This window comes from Pongo pygmaeus, chromosome 18 (genome assembly GCF_028885625.2).
Source record: "Pongo pygmaeus isolate AG05252 chromosome 18, NHGRI_mPonPyg2-v2.0_pri, whole genome shotgun sequence".
Taxonomy (NCBI): Eukaryota; Metazoa; Chordata; class Mammalia; order Primates; family Hominidae; genus Pongo; species Pongo pygmaeus.
Genome location: NC_072391.2, coordinates 47,956,598 through 47,984,339, shown reverse-complemented (window position 1 = coordinate 47,984,339; position 27,742 = coordinate 47,956,598). Strand labels below are relative to the sequence as shown.

Below are 27,742 nucleotides of genomic sequence, written 5' to 3'. Positions count from 1 at the left end.
TGAGTTTCTGGAGACCTCATCTCCATTGCCTGAGGGCCGAGTTCTCCTCCTCCCTGCTGGCTTCCTGGGTGTGAGGTATATATATATGAGATAAGGTCTTGCTCTGTCACCCAGGCTGGAGTGCATGTGTGATCATGGCTCACTGCAGCCTTGACTTCCTGGGCTCAAGCAATCTTGCTGCCTCAACCTCCTGAGTAGCTTGGACCACAGCCATGCCCCACCATACCTGGCTAATTGTTTTATTTTTTGTAGAGATAATACATCACCATCTTGCCCAGGCTTGTCTTGAACTCCTGGGCTGAAGCGATCCTCCCACCTTAGCCTCCCAAAGTGTTGGATTTACAGGAATGAACCACCTTGTCCAGCCCAGGGAGTGAAGCTTTAATGTGCAGATTCTCAAAAGCCTTGATGGGACCCTTGAGCTGTTTGAGAACTGGTATGTGTTTTATTCCTTACTATGTCCTGGCACTTAGTGCATAAAGGTACACAAAACTGCATCAGTAAAAGGATGGGTGGATGGAGAATCTAGAAATAATAGAGCAGAGAAAGGAGCAGTGACTCTGGGCAAGGAACACAGTTTAAACTATACCAAGAATACCAAGTTCTTGACATGCGCACCATCACTTTAGCATCCAAAGACCATGGCCGACATTACCAGTCAATCTAATTTCCCCTGAACCAGAAGGCAGCCTCGGAATCTCTCTTAACACCGTGCACCTAATCAGAATTAACACATGAGATGACTTATCATTCCTGGATTGGTTGACCTTTTGAGGTTCATTGCAGCCATCTGCCTCTCCTAAAAAAATTGCAAGGTATTGTGAGACGCTTGATCCACAAAGCTTGTAACATTATTCCTCAAATCACCAAGCTGTCAAAATAACTACCTCTGAGTTTAGGCTAAGTCTCCAAAGTTCCTGATGGTGGCTCCTCATTGAGCTGGGTGTTCAGTTTTCCCAAAGAGCAAGCTCTTTCCACAGGCCTTGGAGTTTCCTGTTTCGTGGAGCAGTGGAGCACGAGATCTGGGAGGCCTCTCAACTGAGATGCTGTCAGCAGGTAGCAATTCCTCAAAGTGCTGCCCGGCCACTGAGCCCTGCAAACACCTGGCCCCCTCCAGGCCTTGGAGTCAAACTCCAGGAGAGGGTGAGGACTGGAGCAGCATCTGCCCCGTTTGGCCAAAGCCATTCTCCCAAGCCCTCCCTCTATGGTGACCAGAGAAAGGAGGTCACAGACTTGGGGTCACATCACCAAATCCTCAGAAGGCCTGGGTTCCAGCCTCCCACCCATGACGGGATTTCTCCCTCCATGGCCTCCCTGACAAGAGGCTGTGCAGACCCAGGAGTACCCCTCCAGTGCCTGGGAGGTTGCCACCTTCATTCATTAAGAATGATGGTTATTTCATTGATTCTCCCCTAAAAAGGAGGAATATTTATTTCTCCCTAGTGATCATAAACACATTGCCCATTTCATGAGAGGAATCTCTTATCTGGTTTTTTCCAAGCCAGGGATCTGCAAACTTTTTCTGTAAAGATCCAGATAATAAATATTTTCCAGCTTTTCAAGTCAAGAGGCAAAATCAAGGACACTATGTAGGCATTTATATGAGAACCATTCAAAAATAGAAAAGCCAGCTGGGTGTGGTGGCTCATGCCTATTATCCCAGCCCTTTAGGAGGCCAAGGTGGGAGGATCACTTGATGCTAGGAGTTTGAGACCAGCCTGGGTAACATAACTAGACCCCACCTATACAAAAAATAGAAAAATTAACTGGGCGTGATGGCACACGCCCGTAGTCCCAGGTATTTGGGAGACTGAGGCAGAAGGGTCACCTGGAATTTGAGGCTGCAGTAAGCTGTGATTGTGCCACTGCACATTAGCCTAGGTGACAGAGTAAGACCTTGCATCTAAATAAATAAAGAATGATGTCATTGAGGAATCTTTAGCAACCCAGGAAAAAAAGACTCGGGTTGGAAAACAAGCAAGATAGCAAATGTGTGTTACTATGTTTACACATAAATTTAAAATACATTAAAAGTGTAAAGGTGTTGGGGGGCAAAATTCAATTTAAAATATTACCTATAGTTGAGTTCCAGTGATAAGGTTAGAGATGAATATTTCTGTCTCTCCTCTTTCAGGGTTTCTGTAATGTCACTTGATTTTTCATGATGGATCTAGTAGATTTTGGTGGTTTCTGCCATACTATTGCCCAGGCCTTCTTTTTCTTCCTCTGGCAAAGGCATTCTGGTTTTCCTTTCCAAACCATCCCTCCCTATTCTCAATTCATGTAGTTCGGTGGAGCTAAGCCAGCCTCCACTAGCTCCATGGATGGGTGCATGCTCTAAGCCCACCTGATTGGCACATTCCTTTCCCCCTAGCTCTAGGATTGACTTATGGATAGATTCACTTCTGAGACTTCTTGAGCCATTAGGGAAGCAATGAAAGTTGAGATGATATGTATCCAGAGCTACTTGCAGCTGTCTTATCACCAAAAGGGGAGAATCTGCCTGAAAATGGAGCTGGTCCAGAGGAAAATAGAGCAGAGAGATGAAGGGACTGAGGGAGAGAGAGAGAAAATGCTAATACAATTGAGCACCTGTATCCAGCAATCCCTGAAGTCTATCTTCCCCTGTAGTAACATAAACCAGTAATCTCCCTTTACTGCTTAGGTCAGCCTGAGTTGCAAATCTGTCACTCTCAACTAAGCTTTTACTAGTGCAATGGGAAAAAAAGAAAAAAAAAACCCAGCAAGCTTGACCTTCTCTCTTCTACTTTTAATCTTAGTTTTGAGTTGTAGGAAGAAAGGTGCCTTCTTCTCCTTTTAGACACGTGAAGGTAACTCTCAGCTATCTGCCTGCTTTCCTCTGCCACTCTTCCGCCTCCACCACCATATACACAGGCACACACACACATGCATATACACACCTGCACACACATAATGCACACACACAATGCACACACACACACACACAGAGTCTTCTCCAAGCTAAACTCCATAGCTCCGTTAACCATGAATCCAGACCCATCTTCAGCCCCTCCTCCCTCAGCAGCATCATTTTCAGGAAGTCTCCACTCAGGCCTCCTGGACATAACTCTCCCCATGTGCAGAGAGGTCCTGCAGTATATCTGGTTAGGAACAGATAACCAAGGAAGGCAGGTCCCAGCCGGGCTTCAGCCCTTTGCATTCGGTGTCTCCACATACAAAAGTGCAAGGAATCAGATGCAAGCAACTTAAGAGGAAGCTCGGTGTGAGAGGAGGGTACAGACAGAGGCAAGATCAGCAACACCACCCAGTGGGGGATGCCAGTTAATGGGAGGCAATTTTGAATTCAAATCCACTCTTAAAGACAGAGGTCACCAACTGGCAGCCTGCTCATTGGACCAGGACACACTTATGTTTCATTTGGCTCACATAGTGGTTTTAAATTATTTGAAACTGCAGAACGTCATATATGAATCCAAACTTTCTTTTTTTTAATTAATTAATTATTTTGAGAGGAAGTCTCGCTCTGTGGCCCAGGCTGGAGTGCAGTGGTGCGATCTCGGCTCACTGCAACCTCCGCCTCCTGGGTTCAAGTGATTCTCCTGCCTCAGTCTCCCAAGTAGCTGGAACTACAGGCGCCTGCTACCACGCCCGGCTAATTTTTTGTATTTTTAGTAGTGATGGTGTTTCATCATGTTAGCCAGGATGGTCTCGATCTCCTGACCTCGTGATCCGCCTGCCTCAGCTTCCCAAAGTGCTGGGATCACAGGCATGAGCCACTATGCCTGGCCAAGAATCTAAAATTTCTAAGTCTCTTAGAAAGCTGGCACCACCAGGCCCATATCCCACAAGGTAACAACTGATTGGAGTGAGACATGGTCGCCCCTTTAAGAAAGGCGAGGACACTCCTGTCTCCACCCTGTTGTCTCCCAACACCCTGCCATCGCTGACATTTGTCGGCTGCGAGCTTGTGCTGGCTGCTGTGTTTCTCTATCCCTGCCAGTCAAATGGAAAAATAAATATCCGTGTGTCCATGTGGGTGCATGATTTCCTTCTTTCTTTCTTTCTTTCCTCTTCTTTCTTTCTCTCTTTCTCTTCCTTCCTTCCTGCCTGCCTGCCTTCCCTCCCTCCCTCCCTCCTTTCTTTCTTTTTTCTTTCTTTCTTTCTTTCTTTTTTGACAGAGTCTTGCTTTGTCACCCAGGCTGGAGTGCAGTGGAACGATCTTGGTTCACTGCTGGGATTATAGGCGCCCAAGACCGTGCCCAGATAATTTTTGTATTTTTAGTAGAGAAGGGGTTTTGCCATGTTGGCCAGGCTGGTCTCGAACTCCTGACCTCAAGTGTTCCACCTGCCTAGGCCTCCCAAAGTGCTGGGATTACAGGCGTAAGTCACCACACTGAGTGAGCTGCTTGATTTTTCTTACACTTAGCCTGCTTCATTCACTTCTATTACTTCCCTGACCCCAGAAGTGAGTGAAATAATTTTTATAAATTTCAAATATATTCAGAACTGATAAACAGTAATCATTGGCATAGCTCCATCAGACAAATTATTGAAATAATTCTGTGCTTATTGGTTCATTACCACTGCCCTGAGACCCTGAGGGCCTCCGCTGGTGCCTAACCACAGTCTCTGGCACTTCCAGCCCTCTGCAGTGATGCAAGTCAGGAGATAACTTCCACACGCATCCTCACCCTCCCATGGCGACGTGGCAGGTCAGGAGGTAAGGCCTGGCACTGCAGTTGGCAGCCCTTTCTGACTGGCCAGTAGCCCAGCTGAACCACTTGTCCATGGTTTGCATCTCACCCTTGAAAACACTCGACAGTTATCTTACTTTGAGTTTCCCCAGAGGCAGACTCTGAGACACATATCTGGGTGCAGGTCATTTATTTTGGATGCGATCTCAGGAGGCAACAGTAAGAGAGAGAGAAAGTGAGGCCAGGAAGGGAAGGCAAGACACGGGTGTTGATGAGCAGGTTACCAGGGTTGGACAATGGGAGCTTGAGTCTGCTGGGGACTTGTGGGAGACTGCAGAGAGCACATCTCAGGGCTGTTCCACCTGAGAGGGGAGAAAGCTGAGAATTTATCCACCAGCTCCATTTGTCGTTGGTAGAGAGCTGCTTCCAAGGGCATTAAATCCCTGGCACTTCTGGCCTGGCCTGTGTTCAGCTGAGAAACGCTGCCAGGCAGAAAGAAGAGTGCAAATGCTTACAGCAGGTAGCTGGTGGTGTGCACTGAACAATTCGCTGAAGAAGCAGGCGGGTCTGACGGAGTCTGCTGCAGCAGTAAAAATCAGTGATGACAAGCATGGCAGGCAAAACTGCTTTCTGGGTGGCAGGGGATCCCCAGTCATGGAGGTTTACCAAAAGGAGACTCTGGTTGTGTTTTTCCTGGATGATTTGTTTATATGAGATCCCATGATTCTCTGGCTCCTGGATTGCTTATTTACAGAGATTTCAGGATTCTCCTGGCTGCAAAAAAAGAAGAACGTGGAGAAACTTCAACATTCAACATTCTAGGAAAATTTGGCTCCACAAAGATACCATCGACTCATTGCCTGCTTCCTGCTAATCTAACCATTTTCAAATTCCCCTTCGCAATTACTGCAATCAAGTTATTATCAATCATACTATCAATTGCTTGCCCCACTCTAGGATGTAGGTTAAATATTCTTGTGTCAGTGGGATGCTGCATCCTAGATTTTCATTGAAATCTAATGACTTTCATCTTCAAAGAAACTGTTTGGAGCTAGTGCTCCATTCCCACCCCTGCTGGTTTAATTACAGCACTTCATACATTTCGCATTCTGAAGATAAACACCCTGTTCAGCATTTATCCCAGGGAGATGCTTTTCAAGGGGTAATGTTCCTAAAGTACCCACTCCAGCAAGAGAATGGTTCATCACCTCAACCTTGTGAATGTGTATCTGGCCTCTGGTGTAATGCAGCCAGGAGGCTTCAGCATCCTCCCAGCTGGTGCCTCCCCATGCTGGGGCCTGGGCCCATGCTCCAAACAGCCACAGGGAGAGTCTTGGTGATTGAGGCTGGAAATACTACCAGATCATTGAGTGGGCACTTCTGGAAAGTAGAGCATTTGGGTTTTTTCAAAGCATTGTTATATGTTTAATGTGTGCTTCCTCAATTTTCCCACCATTTATTGAACATTCATTTAACAGGTATCACACCACCAACAAGTCATCAAGACTTGGATAAGGTGGGAGGAATTTAGGAAAGATAGTGGAAGAGGGAGAAGATGGGTACCATTTGTGGTCCTGAGATCGATGGAGCAATGGGTGTTGTAGCTCATCCTGCCACCTCCCTTCTTCTAAGTGTCCCCTCAGAAAGAGAGGCCCAAGGGAACTATGAATGCCTGTCATGTGCCAGGTACCATGGGCACAGCAGTAAACAATGCAGGTATCCTTCAAAGCATCCTGTCCACACAAACTTCACATTTCAAAGGAGCAGGACCACACACACACACACACACACACACACGGAAATATAAAGCAATCACTAATTAGGATCAGATCCATGAAAAGGAAAATAGAAATATAGAAGGGAAGGTGTTTAGGAGAGTTGGGCAGAGAAGGTGCCAATTTAGGTCTTCTGAGAAGCAGATGTCAAGACAGGAGTGGATGTGCAAGAGATTTATTAGGCAGAATGCTGATGAAGGATAAAGGGTGAAGGAACAAGATGAGACGGGGAGAGCCTTCAGGCTGCAATGCATATCTGACACCTGGGAAAGGAGAGAGAGAAGGAGGGATTGAGTAGTGACAGTCTCAGATACAGTGGAGCTCTGAGAAAGACTCAGTCAGGTTCATGAGGAGTTCCAGGAAAGATCTGGTCAGATTCATGGGCAGTACCTGAACAAAGCAGATGCATATCAGGCAGGAATGGTCCAACCCTAGAACCCAAATGTTCTCAGTCACTAACAGAAACCTGTGGGAAATGTGGGCTTAACATGAATGTCATGGTGGATCCTAAGGTGTGGCTGCTAGGGGCTGCCATTCAACTATGCTCCCCACACCAGGTCCTCTTGAAGGGAAAGCTGAACAGGGCATCTGTACGGCCTCCACAGTCCACCCCTTGCTTTTACAGTTTCATTTCTCCATGCATGTTTGGGGAGCAATTCCTCACTAGTTCCCATGGGCCTCTCTTTCTGAGGGGACACTTAGAAGAGAGAAGGTGGCAGGATGAGCTACAACCCCCAACACCCCATTGATCTCAGGACCACAAATGGCACTCACCTTCTCCTTCTTCCACTATCCTTCCTAAATTCCTCCCACCTTCTCCAGGTCTTGATGACTCATTGGTGGCGTGTTGCAACCCTTCCTTGCTGAGGAGTCTGAGTCCTTGGTAATCATGCATTTCTTTTTTGTTTTGTTGTTTTTTGTTTGTTTGCTGTTTGTTTGAGACAGAGTCTCGCTCTCTCGCCCAGCCTGGAGTGCAATGGCATGATCTCAGCTCACTGCAACCTCTGCCTTCCAGGCTCAAGCCATCCTCCCACCTCAGCCTCCCAAGTAACTGGGATTACAGATGCATCCAAGTAACAAATCCCAAGTAACTGGGATTACAGGTGAACCATGCCTGGCTAATTTTTGTATTTTTTGTAGAAACAGGGTTTTGCCATATTGCCCAGGCTGGTCTTGAATTCCTGGGCTCAAGTGATCTGCCCACCTTGGCCTCTCAAAGTGCTGGGATTACAGGTGTGAGTCGCCATAACTGGTCTTATCATGCATTTCTTACATTGTGTTTTCTGCATGTGTTCCTTCACAATTACAATGGGGAAAGGGAATACCAAGTTCCACACATATTCCTCTTCATCCCCATTGTGTACTAGCAGCCCTGTCCCTTCCTGATGATAGGATCAATTATCCCTGCCATGACGATGACTCCTCTTACCTGCTGGCCCCTGGATGTAAAGTATTTAAAGCACCCTCGTAGCAGTGGTAGTTTTGTAATTCAATGGTACTTTTGTGTGTACCTGGCGAGAGTATATCCTCTTTGGGAACCAAAATCTTTAATCCCAGCAGAGTCCACAGTTGGGAGGATGGAAAGCATAAAGTTCCCTGCAGGGTCAGTGGGAATAATGTTAAGGGATGTTTCCATTCCTTGGTTCCTGAGTCCATGTACTTTTCCTATCCAGGACCCAGGGATCTCTGATAGAATGCATATATTGCCTCCAAGCTGGCACTTACTTGTGCATTTGGAAGGCCATTCTAACATTATATGAGGCCAGCTCTTTCTGGATGATATGGTATGTGATACAACCAGTAGACTCTATGGTCACTGACTCAATTTTACACCTTCTTCACAATAAAATGGGTTCCCTAGACAGATGCTACATTGTGTGGGATTCCATGTCTGTGAATCAGGAATTCTACAAATCCCTGAATAGTTGTGTCAGCTGAGACTCTGCAGGCAGAAAGGCAGAACTATACCTGTAATAGGTATCTATCCTATAAGGTTGAACCACTGGTCCTTCTAGAATAGAAGGGGCCCAATGTAGTCAACTTGCTACCAAGTGGCTCAGTGGTCTCCTTGAGGAATAGTGCCAGATCTAGAGGCTCAGTATTGGTCCATGGTGCTGGCAAGTTAGGTATTCAGTGGCAGCAGTAGCTAAATTGTCTTTCCTTAGTGGAAATTCATAATGAGACCCATGCTAACCTTTGCCTCTACAATCATGACCATTCTATTCATTTGTCCATTCTTCCAGTTCTGGGGTGGCCAATGATGAAGGGTGATTAAAGTCAACTGGCTGAGTCATTTTGTCTTCATATTCAGTGCCTCTTCTGTGGTGGATAGATTCTTGTTAGAGTTAATATGTGATAAAAAAAATCTGTTCACACCAATGTCCATATGTCCATCCATATGTCTCAACCTCAGACCTCCTTGTCTCCAATCCTTTTGTCCTTTTCCTTCCAGGACTCTGACCAGTCAGCCAGGCTATTGGCCTCTGACTGGGAATCTCTACATATTCTCAACTCAGGCCACTTCTCCTTCCTTTGAAAGATATTTCTTCTGGGTATAGAATTCTAAGTTGATATGTTTTTTTCTTTTGCTTTTAAAAAAATATTGCTCCACTGTCTTCCCATTTGCATTGTTTCCAACAAGAATCTTCTGTCACCATTATCTTTATCTGTGTATACCAAGACTCTTTTTTTCTCCCCTCTGGCTGCTTTTAAGACTTTCTTTTTACAACCAGTTTTGAGTAGTTTGATTACAATCTGCCTTGTTATGGATTTCTTCATGTTTCCTGTGCTTCGATTTTGTGGAATTTCTTGAATCCATGGGTTTATAGTTTTTATCAAATTTGGGAAATATTTTAGCCATTACTTTTTAAAATTTTTATCCATACTTCTCTCTTCTCTCCTTTGAGTACTCTACATATAAGAGGTCACATAAAGTTGTCCCACAGTTCACTGATGCTCTGTTTGTTTTTGTTCTTGTTGCCTTTTTTCTGTGTATTTCAGCTCAGATAGATTCTATTGCTATGTCTTCAAGTCATTAATCTTTTCTTCTACAGTATCTAATATACCATTGATCTAATGCAATGTATTTTTATCTCACATATTGTACTATGAGACTTAGAAGTTCAATTTGGACCATTTTTTCTATTACATATCACCACTTAACTTTTAAAATATATACAATACTAATGATTAAATATTAACTAATGTCCACTAATTCCAACTTCTGTGTCAGTTTTGGTCAATTTTATTTGCCTGATTTTTCTCCTTATTATGGGAGATATTTTAATGCTTTTTTTTCATGCCCAGTAATTTTTTATTGAATGCCAAGCATTGTGGATTTCACTTTGCTGTATGCTGGATTTTTTAATTCCTAAAAATATTCTTGAGTTTTGTTTTGGATACAGTTCAGTTATGCAGAAACAGTTTGATCCTTCAGGGTCTTGCTTTTAAGATTCATTAGGCAGAACCAGAACAATGTCCAATCTACAGCAAATTATTCCACACAACCGAGTCAAGATCCTTCTGTGTATTCTACCCAATGCCTCATGAATCTTTAGGTTTTCCCTTATGGCTAATGGAAACAAGCACTATTTCCAGCCCTGTGTGAGTATGGAGTGCTATTCCTTACAATCCTTTCGGATGGTTCTATCCCTAGCCCTGGTCAGTTTCCTGACACATAGGTATTTATCAGTTCTTTTCTGAATACTTGAGGGAATCCTTCTGTAGACCTCTAGAGTTACCCCCCTTTGCAGCATTCTCTTCTCCAGTGTACCAAGAGTAAATCTGAAACTTGCTACTCCATCTTGGCTGAAAGCAGAAGTTCTCCACCTCTGTTCCTCCATATTTGCCTTCTGTTTGTAAATGTTAGGCAGCAGCCTTATTGGCTGCCTGAATATTTTGCCTCTAAGGACAGCAGGCTCTGTTATCCATGCTCTCAATTCAAGCCACCATCGCAGCCCTTCTGACCTTGCCAGTCTTTATGATAATTGTAGCCCTCTGGCTTCTGATATATTAGGAAGTCATCATATTCCTAATGGTCCAGTTCTGCATCTGCCTCTCCTATCGGCAGCCTTAATCTGCAGAGGAGAACCAACAGTGAGTTACTTGGGAGACTGGTGTGCTTCTCACCAGTGCACTCCTGATGTTATTGGTGAATGGTGTGTCCTCGGGGTCCTCCAATGGAACATATCCTCTATGGGCCTTCTGGCCTCATATACTGCATGTCCCTTTCCCTCAGGTTTTTTCCTCCTGCTGGGGAAACTCAGCTATTTCTACTTCATCTCAGTATGAGCCATTGCCTTCTGTAGGCTTCTAGAAGCTTCTTTAGCAGTGAGTTTGTCCCATCTCCTCAGGCCTTTGCAAGGGTATTAAATCTTATGTTCCAAGAAAGTGATGTCAATTCAATGAATTCTTATTTGTTCAGTTGTATGTTCTGGACCTTTTGATCAAACACTGCAGAAATCCTATCCCAGAGGTACTCTCTTGCCTCCTGACAGTACTTACTTGCTCATTCATGCGATTCCCTCAGAATGAGACATCTTTCTCCTCTTATCAGGCTTAGCATGCTCCCAGCAGGTTTATACTGGCCTGGTATTCATATGTTAATATAGAAATTGAAGCATGCCATACCTAATAAAGGTGCACAAATCCTGAGTGTATTGATGGATTAATTTGCATGAAGTAAACACACCCAGACATCCATCACCCAGGTCAAGAAATGAAACACGGTCAGCTCTCCAGAAGCTCACCTTGTGGTACCTCCCAGTCAATGCCTCCGTTCTAAAGATAAGCATGAGCCTGACTTCTACATCACAGGTAAATTTTGTTTGACTTTGAACTCTTTATAAGTGGAATCACGCAGTATATATGCCTTTGTGTCTGGCTTCTTTGCCTCAACCATGTTTATGAGTTTCCTCCATGTTTTTACATGAGGTTGTAGTTCATGAATTCTCATTGCTGAGTAGTAACCCATCTTATGATTATATCACAATATAATAATCTCTTTTGCAGTTTATGTGCATTGGTTTTTTTTTCCAGTTTTGTGATATCACCAATAGCACTGCCATAAGCCTTCTTTTATGTGTCTGTTGGTGAACATATGAGCACATTTCTGTCGGGTGCATATGAATGAGTAGAATTGCAGGATCTCAGGGTAGGTGTATGTGCATCAACTGTATTTTGAAACAAGCTGGTGAGTGGGACTTTTCTCTCTGACTAAGTCCCTGAGCTAAATTTGTCATAAGATAAGTGATAAGTGCCCCATATTCTATAGAGGAGCTGCAGGACACACTCCCTCAGACTTCTTAAGAGGTGGCCTAACAGGTCACCCACTAAGACCTAAGAGTATCCCCATCACCCACTCCATTCTATATAAGAAGAAGAGTAAATGTTTGAGAGAAATATGGGGAAGTAAACAGATAGTCAGCTTTGAGAGTTGTCACCCTGGGCAGAGAACACTGTGACTCAGGAAGAGGTACAGAAAGGGACAAGGCATGGAAGGCACAGCAGCCACCAAGCATGGGAGGTTGCTCAAGAGATTGGCTTCAGGGACCAGCCTGATACCCATGGCTGGTGGCTTGCTGAGCTGTGGAGTCTAGGAGCCCCATTCCACCCTCAACTAGGATAGGATGAGATGAGATAAGAACCATCCTGGGAGTGTGTACTTGGGAGCTTAAGGACACATGTCTTAGGCTGGGTTCCCCCTGGAATCAGACCCTGCGCTAAAGACTCAAGTACAGCAGTTTGAGAAATATTCCAGGAAGTACTGAGAGGGAAGTAGGAAAATGAGAGAGGGATGGAAAGGAAGCCAATACAGCATGCATTAATGAGCAGGGACCGTTGTGGGCAACTGGAGCTCAAACCCATTGATGACTATCATGCACACACCGTGTCCCAAATAAAGGCAAGGAAGCTGGGGTATTTATCCACTGACTCCTATTCCCAGGCATGTCAGCTCCCCTGGTACATTGAGTAGAGCTCACAGGAAGAAAGTCACAGGTGCTAACTGTGACTTTCACCCCATGGAATATGACAGCAAGGAGAGGTGCATGCCCGCCACAGCGTATATGTACAGAGATTCACACCCGTTTCGTACCTGGAGAAACTCTGGAAGTGGGGGTCAGGCTGGGGCAGCCCTCTGTGGAAAGGTGAGGAGAGAGACAGCAGCAGGCACCCCATACCACCTCAATTTGCTGTAGTAAGACTGCGCGAGTTTCCTGTGGACAAAATACAGGCCACGAGAGGTAGCCAAGCTCAAGATGTCTTGATGGCATCATGTCTGTTAGTTGTAGGGTATCCTGCAAGAAAAGGGAGCAAGAGAAAGGTCCCATGAGGTCAGCCAGAGAACAGGCAACCCATACCCAGAAATAGTGTCACACAGAGATCCTTCCTGAGAAAACCATGATGCCCCATGAAAGCCAACAAAAGATGCCACTCCCTGATAGAATTGATGTCTTGTAACAGCCCATCCAGGATGACATCTGTCCTTTCACCTCAGGGCTCACACACAGGGGACAGAACACCCACAGCAGCAGATAAGAGGGCAAGGAGGGGGAAGATGCCAGACAGTCCCAGTTCCTCAACCTCCCCTTCTCCAGGATTCCAGCTCAAGTCAAGCTGAGACAAGAGGAAGGAAGAAGACTGGAATCGGCTGCAAGACTGGATTTGATAGAAACTAGGCTGGACATTTTAATACCTGAAAATGAGTCAATTACAGAAGTTAACAGGAAAGCTAACCCATCCATCTGAGACATTGACAAGGGAAGGAGCAGGCAAGATAGTTTGAAGACAGTAACGTATGAAGACTGTTTTATAAATGGCTAACATCTCTGTCCTGCTTCTCCCTCCTACGTCTGAAATGCCCCTGCCCTCAGCCGACCACAGCAGAATACTTTCTCTCCCCTAGACACAGGGTTTTCAGCCAAGCATCATCATCATCCCTCCAACCATTGCAGTAACATGTTCCTGTGTTCCCAACGAGGTGGGCCTGGCCTTCTCGGAGTAGGTGCATCTCTCAGGCCTGACCAATCACAGGACTCCATCCCATCAAAGCTAGGAAGAAAAAGATGCTCTCAGGATGTCCTGTGTTTTCTTAGAGTCTGTATTCATCTATTGGGCATCCACTCATTGGGCCAATTGTATTAACAACATTTGCTTATTTTCTGTAATATTGATGCTCTGGCATTTGTGGCCTCTCTAACTGGAGAGAAACTGCCTCTCCCAGGACTAGCTGATTCCTAGAGATAATAAACAACTCCATCTGACTACACGCCTTTCATATGCAAACCAATCAACCCTGAGTCCCTACCCCTAAACATCCCCTTTATTCAACTCTTACGTCCCAAGGCAATATTTCCCCTGCCCCAAATCAACCCAAGCTCAAGTACCAGACCACTAGACACAAGTCCCTATGCCCCAAAGACTGCCAGAATTATTCAGAATAGCCAATTCTAAACTAACTACCCCCCACACCCATACCCAATGCCTTGCCTTGCCTGAGGAAACCCTAACAGAGGCTCTGGCAGAGGCTTTCCCCTCTCTCCCTCTGCCTCCTGACCAAAGCTGATGCTTCTCTCTGAGGTCTCGTGTTGTGTGGTATGCCCCTCCTCTCATGAGCTGTTCAGTAATAAAGGTCTCATTTCAATGCTGTTGACCCCTTTGTGTCATCCCATGGCCACCTCCATATATTAAAATCCTGCAGGTACACTTTGAGACACAGGATACAAGGACCTTGAAAACTGGAGTTGCCAGGGGCATCTTTACAGCCCCATGTAGCGAGCTGCTAAATAACCACCCCAACCCAGGGGAGGCAAAGCTAAGAAATGAACACACGGCCACGGCATGGACCAGTTTTGTAGCACCTGGGTTCATAGGCTTCACCCTGAGCATTCTGTTTATGTGAGTCACAAACAAAACAAACATAAGGGGTTTTTTTTCTCTTTTTTTCGTTTTTTTTCTTTTTTTAACTTTGCTTTAACCAGGTCAAGATGCACTTTCTGATCTTTGTAGCTAAACGTTCTGGCTAATGTACTCTCCTCCCAAATCCCTGATAAAGTCTTACCTCCTCCAGGCAGCCATCCCAGGTTACCCCAACATCCCAGTCTCTCCCTCCTCCAAATGCCAACTGCTCCTAGGATCTTGTAACATCTTCTTTTACTCTCTCACATGCCATCTCATACTATTCTCCAACCATCCCACGATTTCCCTCTGTTCCCAGTTTCTAGAGAGCAGGGGTGCTCTTTAGGTCTCTTCCTGGGAATGCTCTTATGTCTCCAGTTATTTTGGGAGCCTCCCAGAGGTACCTATCTGTGATCAAATCATCAGTGGGCTAATGGCAGGTGATCTTCCTGCCCCCACTTATCCCTAGATGCCCACGTATGGCCCCACTGGAGAGCCTACATATAAATCCAGCTGCAATTTCCCCCCATCTTGTCCTCAAATTCAAAGACATCACAGTTTCCCTCTTGACTTCCCCTGAAACATCAAGAACCACATCACTTCTCAGGGATCACCTGGACTAGCTCACCAGCACACAAAAACTCTGTGTGATATGAGTGGAAAACTCTGAATGGGCTAAGGCTAATGTAAACCCTTGTGGATACCTAGTTCAGCTTGGTTTATCTCATCTTCCCCAACTGGTTAATTATGGGGAGAGGAAGAGAGTAATGACACCACTTCCCAGCCTCTGTGGTCTGGTCCATTCATGGAGAGGACACAGCACTTCAGAGGTCACAGGATTCTGAGTTCAAGTCCTGGCTCTACCGCTGCCTGACTGTATGTCTTCAGGCAAGTCTTGTCCCTTTCTCCAATCCTTGGGAACTTTTGATGTGAAATAGGGTCATTAATAATCCATACTGTGAACTGGGCGCGATGGCTCACACCTGTAATCTCAGCACTTTGAGAGGCCAAGGCGAGCCGATCACCAGAGGTCAGGAGTTCGAGACCAGACTGGCCAACATGGTGAAACCTCATCTCTACTAAAAATACAAAAAATTAGCCAGGCGTGGTGGTGGATGCCCATAATCCCAGCTACTTGGGAGGCTGAGGCAGGAGAATCCCTTGAACCTGGGAGGCAGAGGTTGCGGTGAGCCAAGACCACACCATTGCACTCCAGCCTGAGCAACAGAGAGAGATTCTGTCTCAGAAAAAAAAAAAAGAAAGATAGAAAGAAAAAGGAAGGAAGGAAGGAAGGAAGGAAGAAAGAAAGAAAGAAAGAAAGAAAGAAAGAAAGAAAGAAAGAAAGAAAGAAAGAAAGAAAGAAAAGAAACCAGTATGTTCATGTATATTTTGGCTTAACATAAAGCTAGAAGGGGTATTTAAGTGAAAATTGCAAAAGTAAGACAATCTTAAAAAAAAGTGTCAACAAAATAATTATAGAGTGGACGCATGGGCAGATATAGCAACAACGATAATAATAATAAAGGTAATTGGTGATAAGGCAAGAGGCCAAATCTATTTGCTAAAAATGAAAAGCAATGTTCATAACGAAAGCGTGGAAAGAACAATATCAAGCAAAACCATGTTTCATTTTCATGTGTAAAGTACTTTCTCATCTATAATCAACTGGGCTAATCTCATGTGGTGAATGTTTCTGTTCTCCATTTTAACAAAATAATTAAGACTGAGGTTCAGAAAGACTAAGAGGCTTGTCCTTGGTCATGTCAAGGCAAACCCAGGGTTATACGTCAGACTGGTCTGGACACTACTTAGAAAAAAGAGAAATCTCCGCACCTGATTCTGGGAGAATCATTCTAGGAAGAGAGCAGTTCAGGCCAGATTCATGTCTCAGCACCTTCTATCCTGAAGACACACCCCAAAGGTAGTCAGGATCATCCCCTTGGGCAGCACGGGGCACGTTCACCCAGATCCCCAACTAAAACGTCCCTGCCTCATGAGTTCAAATGATTAGCTGCTTCCAACCTAGGCCCCTCTTCTCCATCCATCCCTTCCTCCCCGACTCTGGGGCCCTGACACTCCACTGGAGTGGCAACTCTTTCAAGGACGCTAAAAATTGCTTTATTTTTCACCACTAATTTGCCAACAAGCTCAGTCGTCCATCCAGTTGGCCCGAAATGAAATTCTATAATTATACAAACGCCTGGGTCAGCGACCTTCTGATTGCAATATCTTGTCTCTTTTGTCCCTTCCTTCCACCACCTCACCCATGGGACAAAATTGCTTCGGCTCCTCCGGCAGCCTCCAGAATGAGGTGGTATTGGAAACTAGTGAGGCGTGGCCCTGCGGAGGTGTTCATAGCTTTGCAATAATTTACCCATTTTCATTTGTTTGATTTCATTAACGCCTGGGTCTCAGGGGAGAGCCCAGTTGGGAAGGGGGAAAAAAACAAGTGATTTCAGTTGAAATCGAGTGATTATCATTGCCTTGTCTTGCAATACCAAGGGAGTATGCAATGCCAAGGGTGGAGTGCAGTCTGAGCAGGGTAATGAAGGAGGCCTCTCCTTAGAGGCAGCTTCTGCTAAAAAGTCTTGCCTTTCACCCTCCTCAGTCCTCAAGGTTCCCGTCTCTCAAACTCACCCCATTGACACCAAGGGTATGCCCTATACCAGTGTCCCTTTCTCAACAAGCCAGCCTTACTGGCCCATTGGGCCAAGGTTGCTGGGGTGGCTACATTCAGACAGCATGGCTTAGTGGTTAAGGGCATGGATGCCCAGAACTAGGCTCTAATCTGGCTCCACCTCCTGCTTGCCTGGTAGCCTTAAACATGGAGCTTCAACTCCACCAGCCTCATTTTCTCTCTTAAAGTAGACATGACAGCACCTACCTCATAAAGGTTGCTGCAAGGATTAGCTGGGATAATGAATGGAGAAGCACCTTGAATTCTATGTCTGACACATTGTGAGTGCTCAGTGAAGTGAGAAAGAACAATAGTAATGGTTGCCATCTTTATGATTTTCTCTTCTTTTTCATCTTTACCATCACCATCATCATCATCATCATCACCATCATCAATCATCACTCCCCACCTGGCCATCTCAGCCTCCACAGGCTCTCAGCAGACAGAACCCAGTCTCAGAGGGAAGGCTGAAATGTTCTCTGGCAGTGAGCAAAGTCCCTGGGCCCAGCTTCCTCCAGAGAGAGACTTTGATCCAGTAGAAGTCACACTACTGACCGGCATGGCACACCCTTTCTCAAAGGCGTAAGAATTCTGGTGACTTTGTGATGTCCAAGTGATGGGGAAGGACACTCCGTTGGCTAGTGGCATCTGATGGTAAGAGAGTCCCTTGTGGCCAGGCTGGATCTGTTTATTCTCCCAGTTCCCTAGAGCATCCCAGAGAGACCCCAGGGCGGGGAAGCAAAAGCCATTGCCATTTTAGCCCGTGGCAACAGCAGACAGTTGGAAACATCACTTTAGGGTGGAAGGGTCTTCCAGAGGCCCCTTGAATCAGCAACAAGGGGCATTAGAGTCTGCTTCCGTCCTCACAAGAGGTTGATCTCCCTGTAAAGGCAAGTCCTTCTACTGCCAGTAATAAAAATGTGCTGATGACTACAGCTGGCATTTATTGAGCACTTACTGTGTGCAGTGTTCTAGGCACTGTCCATGTGTTAACTCATTTCACTCTTATGAGTGGCTGCTGTGTTTGTCCCCATTCTATTGCTGAGAAAGCTCAGGCAACAGGAAGTTAAGTCCCTTGGTCTGACAACCAAGAGTGGTCGAGCAAAGACTCAATCGGGTCTGCCTGACCCTAGAGTCAACGTCTTCCAGCTTTTGGACAGCTCCGGCCTTTACAAAATCCTTGAGTAACTTGAATCAAAATTTATTCCTAGAACTTGTGCCCCTCGGTCCTGGTTCTGCATTTAGGGTTCTCTCTGCAGAATTCAACCCCCTCCAGTGAGACAGCCGTGTCCAGGGATGCGTTCAGCTCCCAATGCCCCCACCCAGCTCCTCGGCTCCAGACTGCAAATGCCATTAACATTTAGCATTAGAAGGATCTGGTGAAGCCCATAAATCTGCATATGTTTAAAAAAAAAAAAAAAACACCACAGGGAATTCCTAAGTGGAGAGGGTGGGAGTGGGAGATGGGGGAGGTGGCCCTTAATTCTGCCTTGAGAAACCCCGTCTAAGGCCTCAGCATCTCCTTGTCCAGCCACCCACAAGTGAGGGTCAACTCAAGTGCCTGAGTGTCCTCTCTGCACCCTGAGAGACCGCTATTCCCAGCCATGCCCTGACCCTGGCCTCCAGCTTAGCAGCCAAGGCCCCCTACCCAGGACCATCACAAGCCCGTTAGAAAGCCCCAGGCTCTGAGTGCAGTCAGATTTTTACAGCAAAACCACATTCCCTCGGCCCCCAGCTTCTTTCTTCCTGTTTCTCTAAAGTAATAACTGGTCGCAGCCAGCACCAGAGAAAGGCAGTCTCCCAATAGCTGAAAACACCTGAAACTGGTGATCAGCAGCTTCCTGATAAGATCCCAGGAGTTGGGCAAGTGGACTCAAGCATGCACGCTAAGAGGCAAAATGGCAGCGTTTACTTGGTATATGACCTTCCAGGGACATTTGACTGGTAAGGGAAGAACGCCTCAAGTAAGCACACGTACAACTTCAGTAAGCATACCGTGCATGCTCCCCTCCCACGCGCTGGCAGGCTGCTGTGCATACAGACAGCCCACCCCAATGGAAGAATCAGGGGAGAAGCGACGCCTGACCCCAGAAGTATGCCCATATATAAGACCCCAATTCAAAGGTCAAACAGGGCACTTGTCTTTCAAGTTGCCCACTTGGCCCTCTTCCAAGTATGCTTGACTTCATTCTGTTCCCACTCTAAAGCTTTCTAATAAACGCTCATTCCTGCTCTAAAGACTTGCCTCGGTCTCTCCTTCTGTCTTATGCCTACTCGGTGGGATTGTTTCTTCTGAGGAGGCAAGAATTGAGGTTCTGCAGACCCATAGGGATTCGCCGCGGGTAGCACTAACATCTCTCCATAGTTGGCTCCTTCTCCCCACCACCTCCCCCAGGGAGGCCTTCCCTGACCACCCTATCTGCAGGTAGCCCCTTCCAGGCCCTCTCTGTCATACAATTCTGCTGGATTTTTCTCCATTGCATGGAAATTTCTTATGCACACATGAAGCCTGTGTCTCTTGTTCCTGTCTCTCTCTGCCTCAGTTTTCACATCTGTAAAATGGGGAAAATGCTACCTGCTGGGTTGTTTGGATAATGAAATGAGTTATATAGGTACAGCACTCAGAACAGTGCCTGGCACACAGTAAGCATGATGAAAGTGGTGGCCTTATTCTTTATATTAATATCGTTGTTCTCAGTATCTGGAGCAGCACCTCATACACAGTAGGCGCCCAATATGCATGTTTGAATAAATATAAGAATGGATGGCTGAGCCACCATGCAGAGAGCCTGAAAAGTCCCACCCCGCCTGCTGCTGAAGACCCAGGCCACCCCCTCCTCATGGGCTATAATTACCCAATAACAAGAAACCCAGCCCCCAGGGCTTCATGCACAGCACATTTTCCAAAGATGAAAAGCTCATTCGTTAATAACTACATAGCAATATCTAAAATTTTGGTTGCATTGTGAGGCCGGGTGGCTTCCCCATTCACCAATAATGACAGACCACTTAAAAAATAAATAACACATATAATTTAAGCAACTAAAACAAACGGCAGTGTTGGCTTTCCCTGGGAAAATATTTTCACTATTTCCTCGAGGAGTCCCCATGGGTGCCCTTGCCTCGGCCTCCCCTGCTGAGATGCTTTCTCAGCAGGTGGCCTGGGAGTGGAGCATGCAGAGCAGTGTCAGAGAGGAGACCTCACCCACAGCCTCCCAGAGTCCCTTCCCAGAGAAGCCTGGGCTTGTGCTCCCCAGAGGAGGGAAGGGGGAAAACTGCCTTCTCCCTCCACACCCATATTCACTATCTTTCTCTGCACCCTTTCCCCTGTGGGGAGAGTTTGTAACCTCAAATCCCTATGGGGCAGACAGGCAATGTACATGAGCAAAGCAGGTGGATGTATGAGGCAATAGGGATGGGTGGGGCTTGTGGCAAACTGAAGAGGAGACACCCCTGCCACAGGGAACAAGCCTCACCAATGGTTGCTATGCAGAAACGCAGGCTCAGTTTTGCAAAATCTCCTGACATTTCAAAATAAGCCATCAATTTGAATTTAAAATGTCAGTCCCTTTAACGACCTCACAGGTCCCTCATTCTGGGCCCTGCTGCCTCTAATTTCATCTCTGACTTCTCTACCCTTCACTCACCCTGCTAAGGCCACACTGGCTTCTTTACTGTTCTTGGACCAAGACAGGCACATTTCCACCCCAGGACATTTGCACTGAATATTCCCTCTGCCTAGAACATTCTTCTCCCAGATAAACTCATAGGTCAGGAGGCCAGTAGGGCTGGAATGCAGTAGGCGAGGAGGAATATAGCAGGAAAGAAATTGGGGTGGAATCCAGAACAGCCAGATTGTAGGTGAGTGGTGGGAAGGTTATAATTTGTAGGTCTGTTTTTGGTCATCACAAAGACTGGGGGTGTTAATGGCATTTAGCGGGTAGAGGCCCACATGCTAGACCCTTTGTGATGTGTAGACAGCTCCTCACACAAAGAATTATCCACCATATATCAAGGCAGGTAAAAAACCTAGATAGAATTTGGAGCCTGGAACCTAACTTGATTTCACATTTAACCCAAAGGAATGTGGGGTTATTTTGGGTTTAGTGTTCATGTTTTGCTCAATTTCATTAAACACTGAGATTTCTGGGTCTGCTGCTTGTGTGTGGATCAACAGAAGGTTATGCTCTGTTCTTCTGGGGGCTTTATCAGGAGCTGATCACCTTCATGGGGACGCCATCAGTGAAAGCCATGCCCTTCGTGGAGTTTGAATCACTGAGTGGGCGCCAAACTATATTTGTCGTGTCCCATTCTAAGACAGTCTACCTGCAGAGGGGGCTTTGACACCTTCATTGTGTTTTTCACAAGAGTTGGGCTGGAATATTTACATGCTGAGATAACTATTATTTTATTATAAATTAGTTTCCTTTTAATTCTCCTCGAATACAATTAGGGCATTATGTGGCTTACATGGATTTATTTAAATTGTGTCTATAGATAGGTGATATTGCCTACGAATTTCATTTCAGCATAGTGTAATAAGGGGCATGTCAATGTATTTGTTATTTTAAAAGGAAGAAGAAAAGGAGACCAGGTCTGACATGCCTGAGTTCCCAGATGTGGAATTTTGCAAGATACGGTCAGGGACTTGCGCTTTTCCTTGGCTAAGCCGGGAGCCCTGGCAGAAGAAAGGTTCATCTGACCTGCACCTTTTAGATGCCACTCCAGCGGGCAAGCGTGAAGCAGCAGGCACCCCTTAGGAAACATTCGGCCATCCAAGAGAAACAGGAACAGAGCAGAGGAGGTGGTGAGAGTGCCTCTGAGACCTGCTGAGGGGTTGGATGTGGAACTTCCGAGAAAGAGGACACAGGGATAACTCCACAGTGTGGTTCCGAGTTACCGTGGAGGTCGGAGAAGCTGACAACTTCTGAGATGAGGAAATCTGAGACTTGATTTGGGTGCCTACCTGTGCCCAGCAAACAGAAAGACCCCAGGGGTAATGCCAGAAGCAAACCCCCATCCCGCCTCCCCCAGCCCATCCCGCCTCCCCCAGCCCATCCCGCCTCCCCCAGCCCATCCCGCCTCCCCCAGCCCATCCCGCCTCCCCCAGCCCATCCCGCCTCCTCCCTCCACACCGATTGCCGTCACCAGCAGGTGGCGCTATGGAGCAAGCCTGAGACCTGGAGTCAGAAAACCTGGATCCGTGTCCTGGCTCCCCCAGTGAGCAGAGGTGAACAAAGTGGTGGGCACTGCAGAGAAACGATCCCCTTGTCACCAAAAGCACCGCTGTCCATCTTCCATGCCTCCTCGTGTCCCCACAGGCTAGCCTCAAGAATGGCAGGGACTCTCAGACCAACTCTCAGTTCGATTTTCAATTTATTATCTATATCCAGCTCCTTTCCAAAGATACTTGAGGTGTCTTTCCAAAAACACACACAAAGGAGTGGAAAAGGAAGGAAGACAATTAAGAAGAGGAAACAGATAAATAATTCCAGCACAAATGGAGCTGCCATGACTGGGCACCATTTCAACAAACAAGACAAAATGGGAAGGCCAGCTGTTGCTGCATAACAAATCTCCCCAACGTCTAGAAGCTGAAAACACCATTTGTTGCTCCTCACAAATCTCAGGCTGGGCTGCACGGTTCTGCTGGTCTGAGACAGGATTGGCTGATCTTGGTTGGGCTCATGCGTGCATCTGGAGACCTATGGCAGGCTGCTGGGTGCTGAGTGCTGGCTGCTCTGAGATGGCCTTAACTGGGACACCTTGGCTGGGTTCTACATGGCCTCTCATCCAGCAGCAGGCCAGCCAGGCTTGTTCACATGGTGATAGCAGGGGCCCGAGAAAGCAGAAGCTGTCAGGCCCCTTGGAAAGCCTCTTCCTCTAGGCTTAGAACTGGTATACCAGCACTCCTGCTATGTTCCATTGGCTGCAGCAAGTCACAAGGCCAGACCAGATTTTAGGGGCAGGAAATTGACTTCACTTCTTATTGGGAAGAGTGACAATTGTTGCCATTTTTGCAATTTACCACCATGATAAATTGTGGAGCTCTAATTATTAGAGAAGAATAAATATGGCAGTTTCTTGGAGCAAAATTGTTCCCCTTGACCAACTCAGAGAAATATTTCCAAGGGCAGACACCACGTTGGCCTCTTTTTCTTCACAGCAGTGATCATTCATTGAGTACTTACTATGTGCCAGACCCTAGGCACCCTTTATATTCATGTGCTTCCAAAAGCACAGGAGGCACAGCATGGCTCTTCATCATGAGTTTAGTTGGTACACAGATAAACAGTTATGACGTCGTCTTCTTTGTTTTTTCTTATTGCTTTGCATTTGTGACAAGTGATATCAATTTTCCTTTAATGCTAATAATATAAAAATTTCCTTTTGAAATAGATCAGCTCAAGTCTCTCAACATGGATTCATTTAAGGAAATATTAATTAAATAAATAATGAAGGTGGGTGTGGTGACTTATGTCTGTAATCCCAACAGTTAGGGAGGCCAAGATGGGAGGATGGCTTGAGGCCAGGAGTTCCAGAGCTGCCTAGGCAACATAGCGAGACCTCATCTCTATATAAATAAAGAAGTCAGCCAAGTTTGGTAGTGTGTACCCGTAGAACTAGAGGCTAAGGTGAGAGGATCCCTTGAGCCCAGGAGTTTGAGGATGCAGTGAACTACAGATAGCACCACTGCACTACAGCCTGGGCAACGGAATGAGACCTTCCATCTCTAAAAAATAAAATAAACATAATGGTACAGGTGGCACGTGGTCATAGCAAAACTCATGAGGGTGCAGGCAACACACTGAAATTTGAAAAACACACGGAATTATCTCTATTCATCCCTGAGACCTAAGTATTATGTTTTTCATTTTGCAGATAGGGAAACTGAGGACAGAAGGGGTCCCCAGAGGCACAGACTCAAGATAGTGCCAGATGTGCAGCTCTGTCTGAAAAAGCCCTGAGTGAATGTTCCCAGGTGGCTTGTAATAGGAAGGTTGGCAAATGGCAGAGGCCTGTGGTGGCATCTGTCACCTAATGAGACCCCCGGGGCTTCCAGGGTGCCCCTGCCACTGCTACTTCTGGGCTTCTGAGTATAATGAGGACGGCAGGCCAAGGCCCTCACAAGGCACACTTTGAGAATCTGCGTCAAATGGAATTTGAATCAGAAATTTCCCTGGAGACCCAAGGGAGGCATCAGGCTGAAATCTCCAGTACGGGTAGGTGGCAGGCATGGTGCACGTTAGCTGAAATCACTCTGCACCTGAGAGGCCACACATGCACAGCGGCACTGAATAAATTAGAGAAAATAGACGTGATTCTCGGAAAGGGTAGTGGGAAGCCTCTGTGCTCCCAGCGCTGTTATAAGTGCATTCTTTCCTCAGGTTCCATGAAAGCATGTCCCGTGGGGCCCGTCCTGAAGCCAATGGGCTGGGTCCAGTGAGGGGCAGAGGAGGTCAGGAGGGAGGTGGGAAAGCTAGCAGAGCCCTTCCTGGCTGCACACCCCGAGATCTGGGCCTCACAAGCATCTGGGCACTCGTTCAGGGCCCCTGTGAAATAAACCAACATTATGAACCGAATTGTACCCTCATACTTCATATGTTGAAGTCCTAACCCCAAGGACCTCAGAAGGTGGCTGTATTTGGAGATAAGGCCTTTAAAGAAGCAGTTCAGGTTAAATGAGGTCATTGGGGTGGGCCCTAATCCAATCTGACAAGCGTCCTTAAAAGAAAAGGAGATTAGGACACAGACACTCAGACAGAGGGATGACCATGTGAGGTCACAGTCAGAAGAGAGTCATCTGCAAGCCTAGGAAAGAAGCCTCAGAGGAAACCGCCCCTGTTGATTCCTCTATCTCAGACTTCCAGCCTCCAGGACTCTGAGAACATGCATTTCTGTCTTAAGCCACCCAGGCTGTGGCGTTTTGTTGTGGCAACCCTAGCAGACCGACACAAGCAGTGAGCACTCTCGGCGGCTGCTCTGGTGTTTACATCACTTAGAAGTTCCTCTTGGTGTCTAGATCTTTCTCTCTTTCTCTTCTTTCTGCATGACCCAGCTAGGGGATCAAAGAAAACCCGCATTTCGTGGGGCACTCATGCCAGAGCACGCTCCAAGCCCTGTGAATGTTTCCAAAGTGAAAGAGTACACAGCGAGAGAGCTGGGGGTGCTGGGTGGGGCCAGGAGTAGGGTGGGAAGGTGATTCCTGCCTGAGGAGCAGGACACACAGCAGACCAGAGTCTTCCTCTATTCGTGCATTCACTTATTCATGTGTTCATTCATTCACTTGATGGATTAGCCCTGATCCCACCTTCAGGGAATTAGGAGAAGGCTTCTGTGTTCACCCTCCCAAGCCCACCCAGCGGGGTGTGGCTCTGAGGGCAAGGAGTGAAGCCAGAGGGTCAATAGCCTGGCTTTGAAGTGCAAACCTGCCTTTATAGGCTGTGTGCACTGGTGAACCCCGAAACATCTGGAGCCGTGGTTTCCTCACTTGCAAGCTGAGAATAATAATCAAATCTACCTTGTAGAGATGTTTGAGGACTAAATGAAATGACACAAGTAACCTGCTCAGAACAGAATGTGGCACATGGCCAGTGCTCAAAAATCAAGGTCACAGTTTATTGCTATTAATATTATTTCCATTCCCTGCCCTGAGAGATCCCAGCCTGTGTCTGATCTTCATACGGTCTCATGCTCACTTCATCCCCCAGGGCCCTTGCTCAGGCTGTTTCCAACACCTGGAGTATCCCCCCCACTGTACCCCCAGACCCCCTTGTCTGAGGCCAGCCTACTTCTCACCTCCTCCAGGAGCACCACCTCCCATGCAGCCATGCTCCAACCCTCTGCATCTGCAGTGCTGCCACTTGGCACTACTTGGGGTCCTCATCTCTACCCAGCACTGGGATGCTTTCTGGTCAGGGCCTAAGCTCTCCCCTTTTTCATACCCTCCTCCAGCCTTATCCAGGTGCACTTCCTGGCTGTCCCATGGGATTTGTCCCAGAAATCAGCTCCAAGCTTCATTCTCTAAAGCAGCGGCTCCCAACTGGGGCTGCTTTTGCCCTCTCGTCCCCGACCCTGGGGGCATTTGGCAATGTCTGGAGACATTTTTGGTTGTTACACAGTGAGGGTGGCAGGGATGCTACTGTCATCTAGTGGGTAGGCCAGGGAGATTGCTAAACCTCCTACCATGAATAGGGCCTCCCACAGTAAACACTTACCCCACTCAGAATGTTCACAGTGCCCCAAGGTAGAGAAGCCCTGCTCTCGGGAGGCACCTGCTCTCCTTCAGAGAGGGTGAGCTCTGGGGTTCTGGGTAATTAGATTCTCAGGACAACGCACATCCTGGCTGGGCGGGCCTTTCCGCGCGGCAGCCTCCAGCACCTGGAGCTGTCTGCCCCTGACTCGGAGCCCTCCCTCGCCCGCCCCTTGTCACAGCATCCGCGGATCCCTGCGGATTTGTATGAAGCAATTGACCTGTGACTAAGGCCAGCTGAGCTCGCCTTGTTCCCGCAGGGCGGGGACAATACCCCCATTAACTGGGAGGCAAGGTCCCGGCACAGCAGCGCAGAGCATGGATTGGGGAGGGGCGTGGATAGGGGCGGGGAGAAAAAGAGCAGCTCCAGAGCCGTCGTAGGTGGGGGGGCGGTAGTCGCTAGTACTAATGGTTATAATTAGCCCAACATGAATATCAGCATCTCCTCCTAGATGCCTAGTACATGAGAGCTCATGCTTATTCACATCCCTGATGAGATGCCTCCAGCTGCCAACCTCAGGGGTGTAGTCCTTATTCCCACTTAATATAAGAGGAAACTGACAGAGATCCCAGGTGATTTGCCCAAGATCACCCAGCTGGTAGATGGAGAAGTAGAGGCAGGAACTCGGATTATCTGAATTATGGTTTGTATTCAGCACTCATTCTGTGCCAGGTGCAGTGAAAGTACCAGATGGGGCGTTTGTAAACTGGGCAAATGGGGGTCCCGTAACCCCAGAACCTGACGAAACCCCGGCCCCGCCTCCTCTGAGTGTCGGCACCAACCACAGCGCCTTTGATTGGACTGTGCACCACCAGGCTCCACCCCCAATGCCATTGATTGGACTGTGCAGAAGGGGTGGGGCCGTCCAAGCCGAGATGAGCCAATCAGAACCTCTCTTCAAGGAACTGGAAATTAGAACAGTGTTTGGGCCAAATAGTTGGGGGTGGGCAGGGGAGGAAAGGTCTTGAGGGAGCAGCACCCTTGCCTGATGGGTGCCCAAAGCCAGGGGCAGGTGGAGGTGAGAGAAGGACAAGCTCTGCAAACGTTGCAGAAGCGCTCTGTCCATGGAGAAGGCACAGGACTTCCACGTGGGGAGCAGCTTACTCCCGCTGAGAACTTTGGGGAGACAGAGTGGAGCAGCCATCTCAGACCTGAGCGGCTAAGGAGCTGGGTCCCCCTCTGTCGCACTGTGCAGAGCTGCTGGACTTTGCAGTAAGCAGCCTTCAGGTCTAAAGGTGAGTGCCCAGGGGATAAGGGCGGGGCACTGATGGGGTGAGCTACACCAGATTTTTAGCCAGATCATTGGGAATATGCTCATGCCATCTTCTGAGACACAACGTCCTGCTCAATAGGCTCCTAGGGCTTCCCAACACATTTAGAATAAAATACCAAGAGATTATCCTGGTCTAGAAGGCCTTAGAGGATCAGGCTCCAACTTTTGCACCAACCTAATACGCAGCTGTT

At 47.1% G+C, this 27,742-nt stretch overlaps 1 long non-coding RNA gene across 1 annotated transcript; it reads right to left on the bottom strand.

Annotated features, from left to right (window-relative positions):
- Positions 1-4,851: 4,851 nt before the first annotated feature.
- Positions 4,852-26,327, bottom strand: LOC129015293 (uncharacterized). Its single transcript, XR_008494533.1, has 3 exons — positions 26,243-26,327; positions 12,546-12,747; positions 4,852-5,450 (listed from the first exon to the last, which is right to left on the bottom strand). It is a non-coding gene; the product is annotated as an uncharacterized LOC129015293 (long non-coding RNA).
- Between the last annotated feature and the right edge of the window lie 1,415 nt (positions 26,328-27,742).